This window comes from Balaenoptera physalus, assembly GCF_965194825.1.
Source record: "Balaenoptera physalus genome assembly, chromosome: 3".
NCBI lineage: Eukaryota > Metazoa > Chordata > Mammalia > Artiodactyla > Balaenopteridae > Balaenoptera > Balaenoptera physalus.
The window spans coordinates 108,693,509-108,713,412 of record NC_138890.1 but is presented as its reverse complement, the minus strand read 5'-3'; the positions used below and the strand labels follow the sequence as shown (position 1 = coordinate 108,713,412).

At 35.0% G+C, this 19,904-nt stretch overlaps 1 long non-coding RNA gene across 7 annotated transcripts in view; it reads right to left on the bottom strand.

Moving 5' to 3' along the window:
- LOC309659018 overlaps positions 1 to 19,904 on the bottom strand; it is a 219,814-nt gene that overhangs the window by 195,927 nt on the left and 3,983 nt on the right. For 6 of the 7 annotated variants that reach the window (XR_014262498.1, XR_014262499.1, XR_014262500.1 and 3 more), the window contains exon 3: positions 17,576 to 17,636. This is a non-coding gene — a long non-coding RNA (uncharacterized lncRNA). Of the gene's footprint in view, positions 1 to 17,575; positions 17,637 to 18,661; positions 18,791 to 19,904 lie in introns of all 7 variants that reach the window. The other variant, XR_014262502.1, reaches the window with a different exon arrangement.

Here is a 19,904-nt window from a genome sequence, read left to right as displayed (position 1 = left end):
CTGAATTACTCTTTTAATTGGCCTCTCCACCTCCAACAGATCCCTTTCCTCCATCCCTAATTTCTTCCACACTACTTATTCTGTATGTTCTCTGAGATTAGGTGGGACCATATAGATCAGTTCTGAGACAAAGAAGGCAGAAGAGAAATGCCTTTTCAGTCCTGGCCTCCCAAACATTCTCATACCTTAAGTTAGATGCAGATGACTCACTGGAAGATACTGAGGCCCTAGGAGCTGGTGGAAGAAGCTTGGATCCCTGAATGACTATATGAAGCAGAGCTTCCCACTAACCCACATTGAATTATGATATGAGCAGTGGAAAAATGTTTGTTTGTGAAACCACTGAAGTTTTGGAGGTAATTGGTTAAGAGTATGTAGCCTAATCTGATTAAACAGGTTAGCCTATTCTGTCTAATCTCCAACATGCCCCCATTGTTCACAGAATAGAACCTAAATATTTTAGAATGATCTTCTAAGACATCATTTCAACAAAATGTTCCAGTGTAATCTTCACAGATGTCATGCATAAGATTGGAGTCAGGATTAACTGAATTAAACTATTCACATAATCTGAATACTCTGAGAATATATCCATCTCTTTTTGTCCATTTAGAATTTTTCTTAAATATTTCCCACTTGAAATCCCACATATATATCCATTAAGGTGACTAAATCATCAGGGGCTCTGTATTTTTGTGAATGTGTGAGTGCGTATGAGCACACATGGGTATGTGCATTTTAAGAGTTGTCATGACAATAAAATAAGGTCTGCCACGTAAAGATAAAAGTATCTGTCACACAAAGATAGGAACTCTCATCCGTGAGCTGGGGTATTCAGCATTCTGGTATTTAACTGATCTATAGATTTGTTTCCTATAAAGAAAAGATATTCTGGTTTCAAATGAAACACCAAGCTTCACATTATATTCCATACTCAGTACTGTAGTGTATTAGACAGAATATTAAGCAAAAAGTTGAATGTCAATCCTAATTTTTTAAACCTTCTGATTTTCCTTACTAACACATGTAGTGTATTTTGGAAATGGCATTGTCTTGCAGCTTTGTATTATCCCAACAGAGATAGGATCCAATAAACAAAATGAAACACAACCACCCTTAACAGTAATGGTTCATTGTTGTTGTTATAGACTCATATGGCAAATTTACATAAGTGCTCTTACAGTGCTTGAGCCAAAGTTAAATATCTAATCATTCCAAGATATTCTGTGTGTATTTACAGATCAGTCAGTATTCTGAAGCGTGAAAGGCATCTCCTTTATGTTATATGAGAGTTGGCTTCATACATGGGAAAGCATGCAGCCTTAAGGCTCAATTGACATTTATAAGAAAAAAAGTTTACACATGGCACCATCTGTTTATCAAAAGAATATAAGAATCATTATCTTATGAACAATCATTCCAAAAGCAATCGGTGTATCATTCTCACTGATTAGCTCAGTAGCAGAAAAATATCATTTTGTTAGAAAGTAGGCTGATTTCCGTTTAGAAAAAAACTATGGAACCTTGATTTCCCCCTTTCAGAATTAAAGTAATTTCTTATCAATGCTTAAACTGTATTCAGGAACAAAGAAGACAGGTTTATTTCCTTTTTTCCTGAGCACCTAGAATTATTAGAGATGACCAAGTATGGCTTGAGGACGACATTGAGTCTTTATACCCCAGACAGTGTCTATCGGAGTTTTTTATATATAATAAGTAGCCAAATATTTGCTGAATTTAATTGAAGAACCCGATGTGGCATCTAAACATACAAATTGAGGTTTTTTTTAAGAGGCATAAATATATTTAGGCTTAATGAACTATTTGTCTCCTATCTTGTTTTGGCATAAACAAAGCACAATAAAACTAGCAAAGATGAAAATCTAGTACTTATTATTTTCGAGAAAAACAAAAGCAATATAAGCCCTGCTGTTTGTGAACATAAAAGAAAATTGCTTATCTGAGTGAGGAAGGAGTTGGACTAACTCTGAAAAACGTCATTCCTTTTATAACTTTGGTCTTTTTTTTTTTCACTCAGTCCTGATCTTTTTTTCCAACTTTTAAGCTGAGATCATCTATGTGCAGGTTTGACAATATAGTTAAGCAGGAACAAGTCTAAATAAATCTAATGAATTTTTACTTACAAATTGAATGTCAGTGATGCACAATTTTCTAGAGACAATGATTATAATCAAGTCTACTCCCCAATTTTTTCATCTGAAGTGATAGCATGACAAAACTGTAATTATATAAAATGATATATTTCCCAAATTATGTACTATAAAGACATTAAAGATATTCTAAAAGTAATCATATGTAGGTAAAAAAGGAAAAGACTGTTGTCTAATTCTTCAGATGAAATTTATTCTCTATCAAACTTCCACTTTTTTAAACTTAAATACATGTTCATGAGTTATTTCCTCTATGTTTTCAATTTGCTTGCATTCCCAAATTACTCCTTGCCTATATCTACAAGATAGTAAATATTTGGATAAATATGACTCTAACATTTAATTATATACTGTCTTTAGACAGGGGCATGTAATATAATAACCTAAGGAGAGCACAGAAATTGATAAAAATATGTTGATAAATTTAATTAGCCATTATCTTTAATAACTAATTTTATATATTAAAAATCAAAATGTGTGGTACACAGCTAAAGCAGAGCAGAGAGGATTTCATAGCACTAAATGTTTACATTAGAAAAAAGGAAAATTTTCAAATCAACAATCTACACCTTACCTTTTATGAAGTTAATATTATCCTGATACAAAACCCAGGCAAAGACAATACTAAAAAAATTAAAAGAAAACTACAGCCCATTATCTCTCATAAGTATAGATATAAAAATTCTTAACAAAATATTAGCAAATAGAGTTCAGCAATATATGAAAAGAATCATATACCATAACCAAATGGAGTTTATTCCAAAGATGAAGGACTGGTTCGATATTTGAAAATCAAACAATGTAATTCATTGTATTAACAAGCTGAAGAAGAAAATCATGGGATGATATCAATTGCTGCAGAAAACTCATTTGACAGAATTATAACACCCATTCATGATAAAAACACTCAGAAAACAGGGCACTTCAACTTGATAAAGAACATCTACAAAAACCCTACAGCCAAAATCATACATAATGATGAAACACTAAATACTATTCCCAAAGATCAAGAAAAGACTGATATCCACTCTCACCATTGCTATTAAACATAGTACTGGAAGTTTAAGCCAATGCCATGAAGCAAGAAAAGAATACAAGGCATACAGATGGGAAAGGGAGAAGTAAAACTGCCCCTATTTACAGAAGACATAATGGTCTATGAAGAAAATTATGCTCAGTTGCAAAAGCTAATCCCAAAAAGCCACAGTCTGTATGATTCCATTTACATACCTTTCTCAAAATAACAAAGTTATAGTGATGGGTAACAGATCAATATTTGCCAGGAATTAGGAATTATGGAGAAAAGGGAGGTAGGTGTGACTATAAAGGGATAGCATGATGGGGAGATGTTTGTGTTAATAGAATAGTTTTGTCTCTTGATTGTGTCAGTGGTTATACAGATTGGCACATCAGATAAATGATATAAAACCATACACACACATTGTACCAATGGCAATTTTCTGGTTTTGATATTGTACTATAGTTATGTTCTGGGAAATTAGGTGAAGGACACATAGGACTTCTCTATATTATGTTTGCAACTTCCTGTGCAACTACAATTATTTCAAAATAAACTGAAAAAAAAAGACACAGACTAGGAGAAGATATTTGTTATTAACATGAGTGACAATGAATTGTTAAATGAAATTTATGAAGAATCTAAAAATTAATAAGAAAAAGCAAACAACCAATTAGAAAAATGTACAGAGGCTGAAAGGAAATTCCTAGAGGAGGAAACAAATGCTAGAAGACATTGTTGATGTTAATCCACCACTACTCATTATGTTACAGTCTCTGTTTCCTGTGTATTGGGAATATTCCATTGAGTAAAGCCATGAATTTCCTCCAAGTTATAAATGAAAAACTGGACACATAGATTTGTCCATATAGTTAGTATGTGAGTCCATCATTTCATTCAATTTTATGAAATAGTCATCCTTAAGAATAAAAACTAGTTCAATCAGAAATTCTTTGAAATATATGCCAGTATATAACACCATTTCTAAACTCCTAGTATGGCAGTCAGAATCTCCTGCTTTCTAACTAGCTTAAAATAAATAAGACAACCTTATTTAATTTGTTGCATAAGTGTGTGTAGTCAGTGAAGTAGGTGTTAAGAGAAATGAGGGCATGGGAATGGTTGAGGTGGTAGGGAAAAGTGTAGTTTACAGAGCTAAACAAGACTGCAATCTAGCCAGGATATACAGAGTTTAGTAACTCAGGCTGACAGGGAGGGTTTTGTTTGTTTGTTTGTTGCTTTTCTCAGGTAGTCATTTTTGAGCAACAATGCCATGATTTCTTCTGCAATTCAACTAAATTACCATGTGTGTCTAGTTCTGACCAGAACGGAAGTAAACCTGCTACTAAGGTGTCAAACTTACTTTCTATTATAACAAGATATCTCATAGAGCTCAAGAATAATGAGAAAATAAATCTCAGATCAAACCAAAAGGAAAGAAACATACCATTCAACAAACTTAATCAATTTGATTTTTAGCTTAGCTTCATAACACACCTGAGATGAATGTGTATTTTCTGTAACAGTATACATTTCCAGGAAGAGAGCATGCCCAGAAAATAAAGATTTGGGATTTTCAGTGGGAAAGTCATCCTCAGGATGTCAGCAAAATCATTCCTTAACAGTCCAGGCTCTAAACACTTTCCTGGGATTGCAGAGGGAAGAGGTAGGGTACAATTCAGGATGGTTCTAGGGTCACAGAGTTAAAATTTCTTTGCTTGAAGTAATAAATTTTTCAGTGTGGTAGTTTTAGTTTGAGTATTATGCATTCAGGAGATAATCTTAGAAGATTTAGTCATTAGAAGGAGAAAATGTAAGAAAAAGTAACATCATTTGGCATCATTTGGGAAGAGAATAGTGTGTGTATTTTATGATTTTATAAAATGTAAAGTTGGTTTGTACAAATATTTTATTAATAATAATAGGAAATGGGGATGTTTCAGATGTTTTGAAGTTTACATATATTGAATATACTGATATCAGCTTAATACAGATTTATTTACAGTGTATAATAAATGAATTTCTGGAAACATTTTTGAAAAATAGATTTCCCAATATATTTTTATATTTCCAGAGAAATTCTTCACTTCAGCCTACATCTACCACAAATGAAAGACATATGTAGTATTGCATTTTGAATTTTTGTGCAATGAATTACAAACAAAAGGGTCTTTATCATCAATTACTTTGTAATTTATTTATCATTTTCTCAGAAATCTAAATTGGAAAATCTGGTTATCAAATATGCTCTGAAAATATAAATTAATTTCAAAAGATTAATGGAAACTCTTTTCATTCTTTCTACTTAAATATCAAAAACTTGAATAAATTCAATCACTTTCTTTCCGTTTTGTTCACAAAAGTGACTAATGTATGCTAGTAAAAGATGATACTCAAGCAAGAGAATAATTTCAGAGTAATTAAGTAGTTTCCTACATTTAAGTTTACTAAAATGTTTCTTCTAAAATTGTTTATTTCCTTTATTTACACACATCTTTTTTCCACATGTAAAAAGAATATTTCAATGCAGTTATACAGCTTAATAATCCACATAAATTAGTACTATTAGATTATTAAGAAGATACCATTCATATAACAACATTTATGACAAATGAATGTTTTTCATTTTTTGATTCTAAGTATATTAAAGCTAGCATACTTTCTATATGTATATATTCTTTTTTCCCAATGCAAGTATGATATACATTTTGTTATTTAGTTTTCCACTGTGGATTATATGTTTACTCAAACATTTTTAAAAATTCTTTTTGTTTAGGGTGCAAAGAAACACTATTATGTACTGCAACCTCAACCATTAAAGCTAAAGCATTTCAAAAGCAGCTAAGGGGAAAAAATATGAATGTGATATTCGCAGACAACAGCAAAGCACTAAATGAAGTTCATAGCTGTAGCAAAACTTTTCTTTTAAAATAGGAGAAAGATATTTATATCAAACTTCATCATCATAATCAAATATAGAATTATTATACTGAATATTGACTTTATACATCATAAAAGACCTTGCTATTGCTGAAATGTATTGTTAAAAGTACAGTGACAGGTGTGACAAAATCTACTGCTCATGTGCCTTCAACTACATTGTCTCATCACAAGCTGAAAGAAAAATGTATCACATGAGATAAAGAATAAAAAGAACAACTCCAAGGGTTACTATCTTGTCACTTCCTATATATCCAGACTTACTCTATAGCCATTCTTTTAAGTGAATGAAGAACTATAATACATTATAGACTATAGTATGTTTTTTCCTCTCTTTCAGTTTACCCTCTGTTTTTAAATAATCATATCCAAGTCCATTGCCTCAAATCAATTCTAAATTGAAGAGGCTCTAAATTAGTTCTATCTCAGAATTCTTCTCTGAGGTCCATATCCATATCCACTATGGGCAATGTCTATTTAATATCTCTATTTGGATGTCTGGAGCTGCTCAATTTCAACATATTCAAAACTGAACCAAAGTACATCAGTCCCCAAGAACTTCCAGTTTTACCTCCAAGATATCATTTTCATATTCATTTATCTTCATCTCCATTGTGAACACCCCAATCCAATCTATTATTATCTGTCATCAAACTCTACTATCACCAACAGCCTTCCCACAGGTCTCCTAGAATCCATTCTTGGCCCTCTCCTCATCATTCTTAACTCAACAGCCAGAAACAGTATATTTAACACAAAGAAAAAAAGGAGCTTGGAACAAAGGGAATGGTCAAATAGATCTTGCACTACTTTCAAATAAGATAAGTGACCAGAGAAAAATGAACAGAGGAGCTGACAAAATGTAGAACACCAGTGATGTTGACAAGATTAAGTAGAGTGGTAGAGATGGAAGCCAGAATGGAATGAGATGGAGCAAATAATAGATAAGGAAGTAGAGATACTATATGAAGACAATGAATTTAAAGAGTTTATGGACTGAAGCAGAGAAACAGGGCAGTAGTAACATTGAAATATTGAATCAAGGGAGAATTTTTTTAGGGGGCAGAGTAATATAAAATATTTGTATGCTGGTGGATCCATCATGCCCCAACAGGACAGAACCAGGACAGATAAAAAAAGGTAGGTTTCTGGGTTTTGAGAGGGAAATTATTTTACATAAAATTTGTGGTTCACAGAACACTTCTTCATGCAAAACTTTGGCCCTATAGATGAGACCGTGGTCAAAAAGGGGCAATTTAGCCCCTTTAGAATAATTTAGAATAATGGATTCCCACTCCCTTCCCTCTTGTCTCACTCCAGGGCTGATGAATGTAAGGTGCCAAACTATTTGAAATGGCTCTTCACTAAGAACTCTAAAGGCATTAGAGAATAACTGAAAGGCATTAGAGAACGATTATCATAGAACTCCACCAGATTATGAACTACTGCCACTTGCTCCTTCCTCTGAATGCTAATAATACTCAACTGTATTGATCCTTACTAACTATATAAATAACAAAATGAGGGACAATTCGTGTCAGCCTAATGGAGTGCCTAGTGACCAAGTTTTCTCAGATTTCTGGCTGTAGGAGTTATACTCCTAATATCCACACACTTTCTGACATGAAATTATACCAAAATGTGAAAGTAAAAGCAGTGGAGCCCTAGAGCCAGCCCCAAAGAGTAGATGAAGGGATGAAATAATGAAATTATAATAATGAAATAATGAAAACAGTACCAAAGTTTCTTTCCTTGTAAACTTGCAACTTCCATATGTTTTTATTTAAAAGCCCAGGCACTCATATTAAGCTGAGTTCAAAACCCATATAGACCCCACCACTTACCTGTAAGGTAACTTTGAGCAATCAGTGTTCTGGAAAGGTCAGATTTCCTTGCCTGAACAATAGAACCAATTTTTTTTTTCAAGTTCACATTGACATATTTATTAACATCAGCTGATTTTAATTATTATTATTTTTTAAAACAACAGCACAAAACTGTTCCAAGGAAGCAGTCTCACATTCTGATGACTTTCTGAGATACTGTTCCACCACACCACATATGAATTCCTATTAATAACACATGAAAAAATTTTCTTCAAGAGAAAAAAAAGGAAAAGGAAAATGAAAGAAAGGCAAAAAGGTAGGGAAAGAAGAAAGAAATAAGATTTAGAGTTAAAACTCACTAGATTAGATAGGTGAGGTTTGCTAGAAGGATATACTGTTGAAGCACAGTGGCACATCCAGGCTTATAGTCTTAGTGGTTTATTTTAACCAGTTACTACTAATATATAGGGCCTGTATCAGTTACCACTGACTGACTTCTCACATGCCCAAAATGAGCCAGGAGAAGCCAGTTCTGATAAAGAGGTTCAATAGTTGGCCTATCAGACAACTAATATTATCTTTAGCAGAATAACTCCTTCAGAAAGGCCTGGCTGAAAACCTTTTCATTTCTATTGTCTAACCTATATGCATTTCAGCGTTCTTAAAAGTCATCTTAAAAAAAAAAAAACAAAGAATGTATATCAGTTTCTTATTTAATGTGGCTGTAAAAGGCATTTAACAAAAAACATTTGCCAAACCTTGTTCTAGATTTATTTAGAAAGAAAAAGCTAACACTCTATCTGTAAACCAATGAACCTAATGTTTCTGTTTCGTTTATTATTGTATTATCTAAATATAGAGTATGGTTATAGTAAGGAGAGGTCAACTAAAGTTACTCTTTTATTATGTAATATTATGAATACAAGAAATTGGATGAATTGGTGAAATACTATGTATCCATTTGTATTAATAATATGAATGCTTGTAAATCTTTGACTGACAGATGTAAAAGTAAAACAATTTTGTCTTCCAAACTTGCTATTTTAAGGGTAAGGATATTAAAACGAATCTCTCAAAACTAAGTGTAGATTTTTTTATTGTCAGTCTTTGAAGGTTGGTGTCTTCCTTCACATTTTACTGCATTGGCAGTAGAAAGTTGAGTATTTTATCCGATTCTGGAGAAAAGGTAGCATTCTAAACAGGAATAATGGTTGACATACTTTTTTTTAAAATAATGAGCAGCTTATTCCCATTAAGACAAGAAAATTACTATTGCAGACAATCATAACTTGTAACTCTAATTGCAAGCATTCTGAAATGTCTGTTTAGGAAAATTACCTTTAGAATACTTAAGGACTGCTTTGACATATACAAATTACAGATTGACAAAATTTTTTCTAGGAAGCTAATGAATTATAGATAAATACAGCTTGATCAACAGTTCAAAATAAGTTGCTCTGTTAACTTTAAAGAAGGTAAGTATATTTTATTCCATTACCTATACTTAGTGTTTGTTTTAAAACAGCTCAGACACATATGTCTGACAGAACTTAACTCAGTGCCTCAATCTAGAAATAACTGTCAAATTTAATGAATGAATGATTCAATGAATGGATTAATTAAACAGGTAAGTATGTAGTAGAGAACATTTTTAGAGTCAAAAGTAGGTGCTTCGTTAAAGGACTGATTTAGAACTACTTTTTGCATTTAAGATGTTAATCTTCGTTGTACCAAAATTTCCTGACTCGTGTCATCCCTTGCATCTCCGCCATTGCCTGGGCTTGGTGTTCTTCCCCTAAGTGCCCACAGCATGCTATGACCTCTTTATCATTTATTGAACTTTGTTATAATTATCTTCAGTGTCCTCTACGAGTCCGTAACCTACCTTAGAGCTAAGGTCTGTATTCCTAATAACCAAGTAATATATCTAGTATCTATCATTGTGCCACATAATATGCATCATGAAGAACCTAGTGGCAAGATGGGAATAAAGACACAGACCTACTAGAGAATGGACTTGAGGATATGGGGAGGGGGAGGGGTAAGATGTGACAGGGTGAGAGAGTGGCATGGACATATATACACTACCAAATGTAAAATAGATAGCTAGTGGGAAACAGCCACATAGCACAGGGAGATCAGCTCGGTGCTTTGTGACCACCTAGAGGGGTGGGATAGGGAGGGTGGGAGGGAGGGAGACGCAAGAGGGAAGAGATATGGGAACATATGTATATGTATAACTGATTCACTTTGTTATAAAGCAGAAACTAACACACCATTGTAAAGCAATTATACTCCAATAAAGATGTTATAAAAAAAATAATAATAATTTGAATGAATTAATAAACAAGCTCATCTGGAATGGAGTGAGTGACTTGATATAGAGAGACTGGGAGGGCCAGGGAAGGCTGCCCTCAGGATATAGTAGTACATCCTAAAGATGAGGAGTCTTTCACCAAGCAGAGGGGCAAAGGGACATAGCTTAGGCAAGAAGAATATTGAAACATATGAAAATTGCAACCTGAAAATTTTTGGTTAGTCAATAATTCAGTGTATCTAAAGACCAAATGCACTAGGAACTTAGAAAGATCTTGCAGTCTTTGGTGTTGGTGCCCTGGCCAGATCCCCTCAGCTTTTCTGGTGCTCCACTGTTATGGGTTAAATTGTGCCTCCCAAAAAGATATGTTGAAGTCACAACACCTGGTACTTGTGAATATGACCTTATTTGGAAATAAGGTCTTTGCAGATATAATCAAGTTAAGATGAGGATATTAGGATGGGCCTAATATGACTGGTTTTCTTTCAAAAAGAAGGAAATTTGGGCACAAGACACACAGAATGCCATGTAACAACTGAGACACAAGCCCACTGCCTGATCCCAAAATCAATGGCAGCACCTCATTCTGTTCCAGCTATATATTGACGCATTAAAAACCACCTGAAACTTAGTGGTGTAAATGACCATTTCATTATGCTGATAGAAGTTAGGTATACTCTGGAATAAAGTTTCACTGATGAAATCCATGCAGATTCTGATCTTTAAGAACCACATCCATGTGCACCCCCAAGGTGATAGGGTGCCACTATCAGAGACAGACTACTGTGCTGGGAAGACCAGTGGTTTCACAAGTTTGAAAGTTATTTTTGGCTGTAGCTTGTATGTCTGCATCTATATCTCTTTTATCCTTAGAAAATAGAATTTAATGATCAACAAGAAAAACTGAAATCTGCATTGCTAGCAGGTAGAACATGTTCCTAGTACAACAATTCTGCTTTTTTACTATGGTAAATTTTCTGCTTAATCTCTTTAAAGTATTTTATAGTTCAAAGTTACACACAGTTGTAATTAAAATCCAATAAAAAATCCATCATTCTTTATGATTTCTGGTCCCATTTATGCATATATAGGCAAGAATATTCACAGACATAGCAAACTGGGCATTTTTTAAATGTGCTGGTAAAGAGAAAGAGAAAGCTAAGGAATATTAGCCACTTTCCTTTTTTCATTTACATTTTTTATTAGTTCTAACATATTCTTTGTACTACACAATGTAAAATTAGTATGTGAATTCAATTGGTTGAAAGTATTGACAATCATTAGGAAAACTCGGAATCGAGGTAATTAAATGTTGAACATCTTCCAAAACATTCTCTTCTACCCTCTGGTTGCATAAGAGTAAGCTCAAAAGAAGTTCAGCAATTACCTCTCTGTTCTCACTGTGCTGCCTAAAATGAGTGCTCATTTAATAATATAATGGGATTAACTTTTTAAGGTTATATAATTTGGGAGATTTTTCTTCAGTCTCTTCATATTTTAATTACTTAATCCATTTCTTCCTTTTAAAAAAAAGCTATCGCATACTTAAGGAAATAAATGTTTGTTTTAAATAAACAAAATATTAGGCTGAATAAGATTAATAAAATTTCATACTCTATTCTTTTTTGTGTCAGTACTGAAGCACTTGTTAGCCCATCTTATTTTTAAAACCACATTACAGTTTTTTACCAATGAAATTTGAAAAGGAGCAAAGAAGTTTAAGCAACATTATCCTTTTTTTCTTATCAACTGAAAATTGATGAACTTAGAAACTGTAGCTTTGGTCTCTTATAGGCCAATTGTTAGTCAAAGAAAATCTATGCACTGTTAAATTTTAGATAACACTGGAAACCGTCTATGTACTTCCATCTTAAAGTTAGCTAGTTATTAATAGACACCTAAAATATTGTATCCTATTGAAGAAAAATTAACTGTTGCTTATTGGTTGATCACTTCTCCTTTCAAAATAAATTTTTAGATTTAATTTTTGTTGTTTTTTAAATTTTTTTATTAAAAATTCATAATATGCTTATTCCTACAAGCACCAAAGTGAAGTGAAATGGAGTATTAAGGCTTGTGCTAAAATCTATTTGTTTTTTCAGTTATCTGCATATTTTATAAGGAAAAGATTTGACCTAAATCCTATATTCCACTTTGGTTACTTTTTTACTTTTAATATTATTGCATTATTCCCTTAAAATCATTTTGTACATTATAACCAAAATGTAATATACTACATATTCTTAAAACTATGAGGTAGCATTTTCTGGGGAAAATGATTATAAATTTTCTGTATTTGTTTTCTCCAGCATATCCAAATTTTCCTTACATTATTTACAATCTTAACTGGCTCATTAATAAAATCACATACCCTTAAACTATCATATCTAATATTATGTACCGCATTCACAAATAGAATCATTAGTACAAAAAAAAAGCTAAAATTATGCCTTAAATTTCTCTTTAAAGTTATACTTGCACAGTAATATGTTTGAAAGAGATAAAAATTATTTAATATTGCCAGAAACAATAATATTTTATTAAAACTTAATTAAAATATATCATGTTTTCTTATATTTTCAAGTTGAACATATCTTTCTAACCAACATAGAAAAATTGAAACTGTTGGGCTGTTTAAAGATTATTATTGAAGATGCTAACTTCAAATACCTAAATAAAAAACATTATAATCTAAAATATGACATGTAGGACTTCCCTGGTGGTGCAGTGGTTAAGAATCCACCTGCCAATGCAGGGGACACGGGTTCGAGCCCTGGTCCAGGAAGATCCCACATGCCGCAGAGCAACTAAGCCTGTGTGCCACAACTACTGAGCCTGTGCTCTAGAGCCCACGTGCCAAAACTACTGAAGCCCGTGTGCCTATAGCCCGTGCTCCGCAATAAGAGAAGCCACCGCAATGAGAAGCCCTCACGCCGCAACAAAGAGTAGCCCCCACTTGCTGCAACTAGAGAAAGCCCACAGGCAGCAACAAAGACCCAACGCAGCCAAAAATAAATAAATAAACAAATTAATTAATTAATTTTAAAAATAAAATAAAATATGACATGTAAATTATATAGTTGAACTCATGCCAAGGAAAGAAACTATCTAAAAACTACCATAACTTTATAATACTCACATGGTACAGAAACCACCTGAATATTTTAAATTTTGTCCACAACATTCTCTCCTAATTAAACAAAAACAAAGAATTTTCCTCCTCCTCATGTTGTCTGAAATTATCTGTAGAAGCATTATTCCTTTTACTTATGCTTCAATTCCTATTAACTTGGAAAGTCTTCAGAGAACATTAGTGCTCCAATATAATGTCAATGGTTTACATATTAAAAACTTATTAATTTTAGATCTCATTAAAGTCTCTTTTTTTTTCTCAAAAAGAGGGTGTGTTTTCTGGAATCGTGGAGAGGAACATGCAGAAAAGAAGAGCCCACAGAGTAGTAGGAGCGTAGTAGCGTTCAGAAGCTGGAAGACTAACAGCAACGTTTTTCTAACTACGAGTTGTGTTTAGTAGGTACTGTTTTCATAAACAACCGGGTGTGACCTTGAAATCAGAAGCTAGAAAATCAGTGTAAAGCTTCTAACTTAGAGCAACGCTGGAGGAATACTTTCCTATCTTCCTTCTACTTGAACTAAGAGAGAAATAACCAGCTATTATCTGCACTAAGATACCCACTTAAAATGGTCATCATTGTAACACTGGGTAACTGTGTGCACAGGTGAGGAAAAGAAGACTCAGTCTTGGGTCTAGATCCTCCTATTTCTACTTATTTATAACATTCTATGATTTTTTTCTTCCTCTATCAATCTGGACGTTCTCTCCACCCTACCCCATTAAGTGGTAAGTCCCTTGAAAAGAGAAAAAGGAGTCAAGGACAATTCTCAGATTCTGGGTTTGGATGACCAGGAAAAGGGAATGACACCCATAAAAAGGAAAATTGGGAAGAAGAGTAGCTTTGTGGTATAGGATGGAGGTACACTAACGGAACACATTCACTTTTACAAAGACTGAGTCTATGGTGCCATTAGGACTTCATGGGAGAGCTTATCATTAAAACTCTTCAATGATGGCAGCACTGAGAGAAGTCAGGTTAAGTACAAGAGATGGAGGGCGTTGCTTTTACAAAGAAGATGGCCAATTTGGCACCTAAGAGGGAAAGGTATGAGAATTTTTATCCTATTATTCTTTTTATCCTATTATTTTTATCAAATCACCCTGTCAGACTTCTTTGGTCTTTATGACTCAGACTTTCGAATCTATCATTTTATTTTTCTGATATATTTAAACTTGGCATCCTTAATCTTTAACACCTCTTTCTATAATGATTTTTGTGGAATTCCAACTTATTTAAAGCTGTAAAGTTATTTTGATTCTGTATCTGTGTATTTTCCACCAAATTTTCATAGTTTGTATGAGACAGAAAGAGAGAGAAAGCAAAAAATCTTGTTGTAAACAAAATTATGCAATTTCTGCTGCTTCTAGATGTCAACCCCTCCCCCCCCTTCCCTGGTAATCTTGCCTTCTAGAAAGGCCTTAGATTGTGAATTTAAATAAAACTCTTACTTCTCTTAACATGTATCTAAGCCTTTGTGTCAAATATTAGAAACAAAGATTTTACTTTCCTCTTGAGAATGATAGGAAAAGTATTGGAATTTTTTATGTCCCTGAAGTCAGGGTTGTCTACATCCCCAATACATACCCAAGACTGCTCTCGCAGGTAGATATAACTCAAATCAGTCATTTCACTTCAGGTAGTTAAAAACCTGTGTCCTGGGAAAATCACTTTTAATTCATCACCTGTTTTTATTAACCATAAATTGCCTTTATCCCTACCCTCTACCACCATTTCTTCCCTTCAGGATAGGATTGCTACATCAGGAATGAAAAGAGAATGGGAAAAAAAAAAAAAAAATCAGCTTTTGAGTTTCTGAAAAGACTTTGGAAAATTCCACATAACACAATAGGATGAGCAATAGGGATTTTGGATCTCACAACCCCAGATATTGAGTGTCAAAAGTCAAATTTGTGGGACTTCCCTGGTGGTGCAGTGGTTAAGAATCCACCTGCCAATGCAGGGGACACAGGTTCAGGCCCTGGTCCCGGAGGATCCCACATGCCACGTAGCAACTAAGCCCATGCGCCACAACTACTGAGCCCACGTGCCACAACTACTGAAGCCCGCATGCCTAGAGCCCATGCTCTGCAACAAGTGAAGCCAACGCAAGGAGAAGCCCGTGCATTGCAACAAAGACTAGCCCCCACTCACCACAACGAGAGAAAGCCCACGTACAGCAACGAAGACCAAATTCAGCCAAAAATAAATAAATAAATTTTAAAAAAACAGCCAAATTTGTGCTGACAGTTATGCTACAAGAACACAGAATCAAGCCTTCTTTAACAACCACTTCCACAAATTTTTCCCAGTTCATAATAATCTACACTTCTGTTAATAATACAGTATATAATAATAATAACCTACACTTCTTTAATAATCGTCTTACTCAAGGCTTCCTGCATGATCTGGGTTCCCCTCCTCCTGTTAAATGAACAATGTTCTGGTTTCCTCATCTGGTGAGTAGAGAGGTGTTCTGTCACACCTTAAGTTTATATTCTTCTTTAAAAAATTATTTTATTTACCTTTAATGAACTGCAGTAGATGTTTACAATCAAATGCTGTGTTCACCTTTGTTATTCAAAAAGTGCACAAGGTCTAAGCATGGAGTTTCATAGCTCTTCTAGGGAAGGATAGTGAGAAAATTAGGAAACTAGAAGAGACAGAATGTCTGGTTTTTTTCCTTCAGAGGATGGTCTTCCTTGTGGCTCTAGTCAGGAAAGCCATTCCTTTCCAATCAAATGATGATGGGATTTCCTAAGGAGCTGATTTTTTTCTCTTAATTTTACATCAAAAGCTGAGGAACATGCGATCAGGCCAGGAGGGTAGGCATGCCTTGGTGGCCTGGGTGTCTTGAGAGCTAAATATCTTTGGGACATGTGAACATAGACTGCATAGTCTTAATACGAAAGCTGAATACAAACAGAGAAAGTGTGGTAAGTATGATGAAAGTAGGAGTGATCTTAGTATAAGGAAACAAGGGGAATATAGCAGCAGCACAGAAAAACAGTGGTAGGGAAGTAATAATAAGAGTTGTTATGTATTGAGCATTACTACTTGCCAGATACAGTGCTAAGCACATGTGTTCATTTAATTAAAAACTAATTGTCTATTTCTAAAGGTAGAACTAAGGATAGGTTCATTACCTTCTAAATGAGTGGGTCTCAGAGAACACAGATTCACAAGGCAAGAATAAAACAAAAGCAAGCTTTAATATCACTTCCCATCTGCCCTGGATTCAGTGTGGAACAGAGGGGAAGATCAACAGAAGCTTATAAATCTTCAACACTACAGGCAGTGGATGGCACACAATGATGGCAGAGAAGGGAGTGGGCAAAGTGCCACTGGAATGCAGAATCCTAAGGTAGTTGAGCCTTACCGTGCTGAAAAGGGTGAAGCGTAACAGTTCTGCCAATGGATCTCAGCAAGTGCAAAAGCATTGGCTCAGATCAAGTGTACGTTCTGTTGACTCACCTTGCCCTGAAGAGATGGCCGTAGAGCAGTGGTTTTCAACCTAGAATGATTTTGCCAGTAGAGGGGACTTTTGATGATGTTTGGAAACAGATTTGGTTGCCATAGCTTGGGAGGGGTAGTGCTACTGGCATCTAGTGGGTAGACGCCAGAAATGTAGCTAAGCATCCTATATAATGCACAAGACATCACCCTCAACAAATAATAATCTGGTCTGTAATGTAAATAGTCTCCTGCTGAGAAAATCTGCATTAAGGCCTACTTTTATAGGACTGAGTGCAGTTTTGGCTTTAATTGAGAATATCTGAGCATCAAGGGTTAGCGTGCTCAGAGGTAATTAACAAATCAATCCTTTTAAAGTATATTGCTACAAGTAAATCATGGGTGATTGTTGTTCTATATCTTAATTGTGATGCTGCTTAATGAGTGTATACAGTTGTCAAACTCATTGAACAGGACACTCAAAACAGACGTTTTATTGCATGTAACATATGCCTCAATAAAGTGGATTTTAAAAACTAAATCATAATCTACACTCAAAACATAGTATTTGCATTTAAATTCAAACTACTACACTATTCATTCATTGTTTTCAGCATTCATTCATTCGTGTCTTTATAGAGGATACTTAGGATGATACATAAGTGATCAGAAAAAAAAAACCAACAAAAAAAACCACTCTCTATCCTCAGAGAGCTTACCTTATAGTAGTGTATCAGGTTTTTAAAAAATATTTCAGATCTACATATTCCAGTGGCCAAACTGTTGAGAAAAGACAGAAAGTTAATTAAAAAGTGGCACGTGGAGGGGGATCCCCCAAAGGGGGTTGTCACTGGCCCATTTGCTAATAGAACACTCTGAAGCAGCAAATATCTTAATTGACACTTTGTATGGTCAAGATGGTTGTATGTATGGTCAACCAACTCAAGATGGTTGTTCTCTTGCTCTCTGTACATCCCCTACTCGACCAGTCCTTGCTTCACTCACATGACTATCCAATCCTCTTAATTGTAGGGCTTAATCAGTAAACTGCCTACATGCTTGTCCCCTGCCCCAGCTGCTGGTTTCCCTGGTAACTGATGAGCCTACCTGAAGTCAGTTCCCCCTATAAATGGTAGCCTCCTTCTCCCCCAGTATTGAGAGTAGTGAGATTGCTGTTGTGTCCTTCCTGCCATCTGCCTTCTGCGGTCTGCTGTGGGGTGTCACTCCAGGACATTTTGCTGCAAACTCAGTAAGCTCCCCTATCCACTAAACTGTTGATGTTTCTGTCTCTATCTCTGGGTGCTTACTTTGGTTTGGAGGCTGGGTAGTTACAAGGCTTGCCGGCCTGAGGGGTGCAGCCAAACACCCTTCTAACAACCCTGTAAAGTACGTAAGATTACTGTCCCCATCTGAAAGATGAGGAAAGGTCATGCAACTTGCCCAAAGTTAAAGAGTTAAGGTAGATCTTGGATTTGAACCCATGTCATTCTGATTCCAGGTACAGTATATTGCCTGGAGTGTGCAACTCTGGGGAAATGTGCAGGAACAGGAAATTACAGAAGAATTATGAGGATTTGCAGTCACTGTAGCAAAGTGCCAAGATAACATATAACCACTGAATATTGAATTCTTGCAGAAGTATTCCATAAGATTCCAACAAGAAACTAGAAGGTCTCTGTAGAGGACATGCTATGTGTTCAACCAAACCATTTCCAATTTCCTCTCAGACACACAGAAATCTGTGTAGCATGTGATTGGTTTGGATAATAGAATATAGGCACAAATAGCGCATGCCACCTACTAACCTGACCCTTGTGTGAGCCTCTACCTTCTTCTTAGCATGGTGGCAGGCAGGGTCAATCCAGAGGATTGAGTGGAGGCCCAAGAAGATGACAGCAATAGAACTACCAAGTGGAAGACTGCATGCTGAACATCTGATTCAGATTGAGACATAAGTGAGAAATAAATCTTTATTGTGTTAAGCCATTAAAATTCGGGGATCATTTGTTCCATTAGCTAGTTTTAATTACATTACCTAGCCCAGGCTCCATAAAGCAAAGAGAAAAATCAATAAAGTAACACTACAACAACTTTCTATGTGAGGAGAATTTATAATTTATTAGCTTATTTACATGCTAATATTGTTTCAGAAAACATTTGAGGTATAGAACAAAGACACATACTATATAACAAGATAAAATAAAATTGGGTAGAAAAGTGAAGCAAAGCTAAATAAAGAAGAGAAGGGCTTCCGTGGTGGCGCAGTGGTTGAGAATCTGCCTGCTAATGCAGGGGACATGGGTTCGAGCCCTGGTCTGGGAAGATCCCACATGCCGCGGAGCAACTAGGCCCGTGAGCCACAACTACTGAGCCTGCGCGTCTGGAGCCTGTGCTCCGCAACAAGAGAGGCCGCGATAGTGAGAGGCCCGCGCACCGCGATGAAGAGTGGCCCCCACTTGCCACACCTAGAGAAAGCCCTCGCACAGAAACGAAGACCCAACACAGCCAAAAATAAAAATAAATAAATAAATAAATAAATAAATTTAAAAAAAAAAAAGAGAAGATGGAGCTAGGAGTAAAGTACACAAAATACAGTCTCCACTGAAGGTAGGTCACACATTTGGCTCTAAGCTTTCTAGGAATCAGTATAAGGAAGAAATCGCAATAAAGTTTGTTATTGACAGCACTCATAAGGCAAAAGCAAATCAGCTACTCAGGAGAAGCATGTTTATTTTAGACCAGAGAGAAATTTCTCCTATGGATCCTCATAAAAATGACACCATGAAATATATTGAAACACATCCTCAAAGAAAAAAAAATAATCCGCATAGTAAACCCAGCAAGAGTTTCATAAGTCTGTTGCTTATAATATCCCTTAGTTCAAAGTGGTAAGGAGATGCTGAACACAAATCAGGGACAATGATACAGTTTTAAATGCTGTTAGTGAGGGTATAGCTTAACTGAGGGATGTGAAGAGAACTGGAAATTAAACCTAACCCACTTTGTGTAATTTTATAATTAGTTGAAATGTTTAAAAGAACTGTTTGG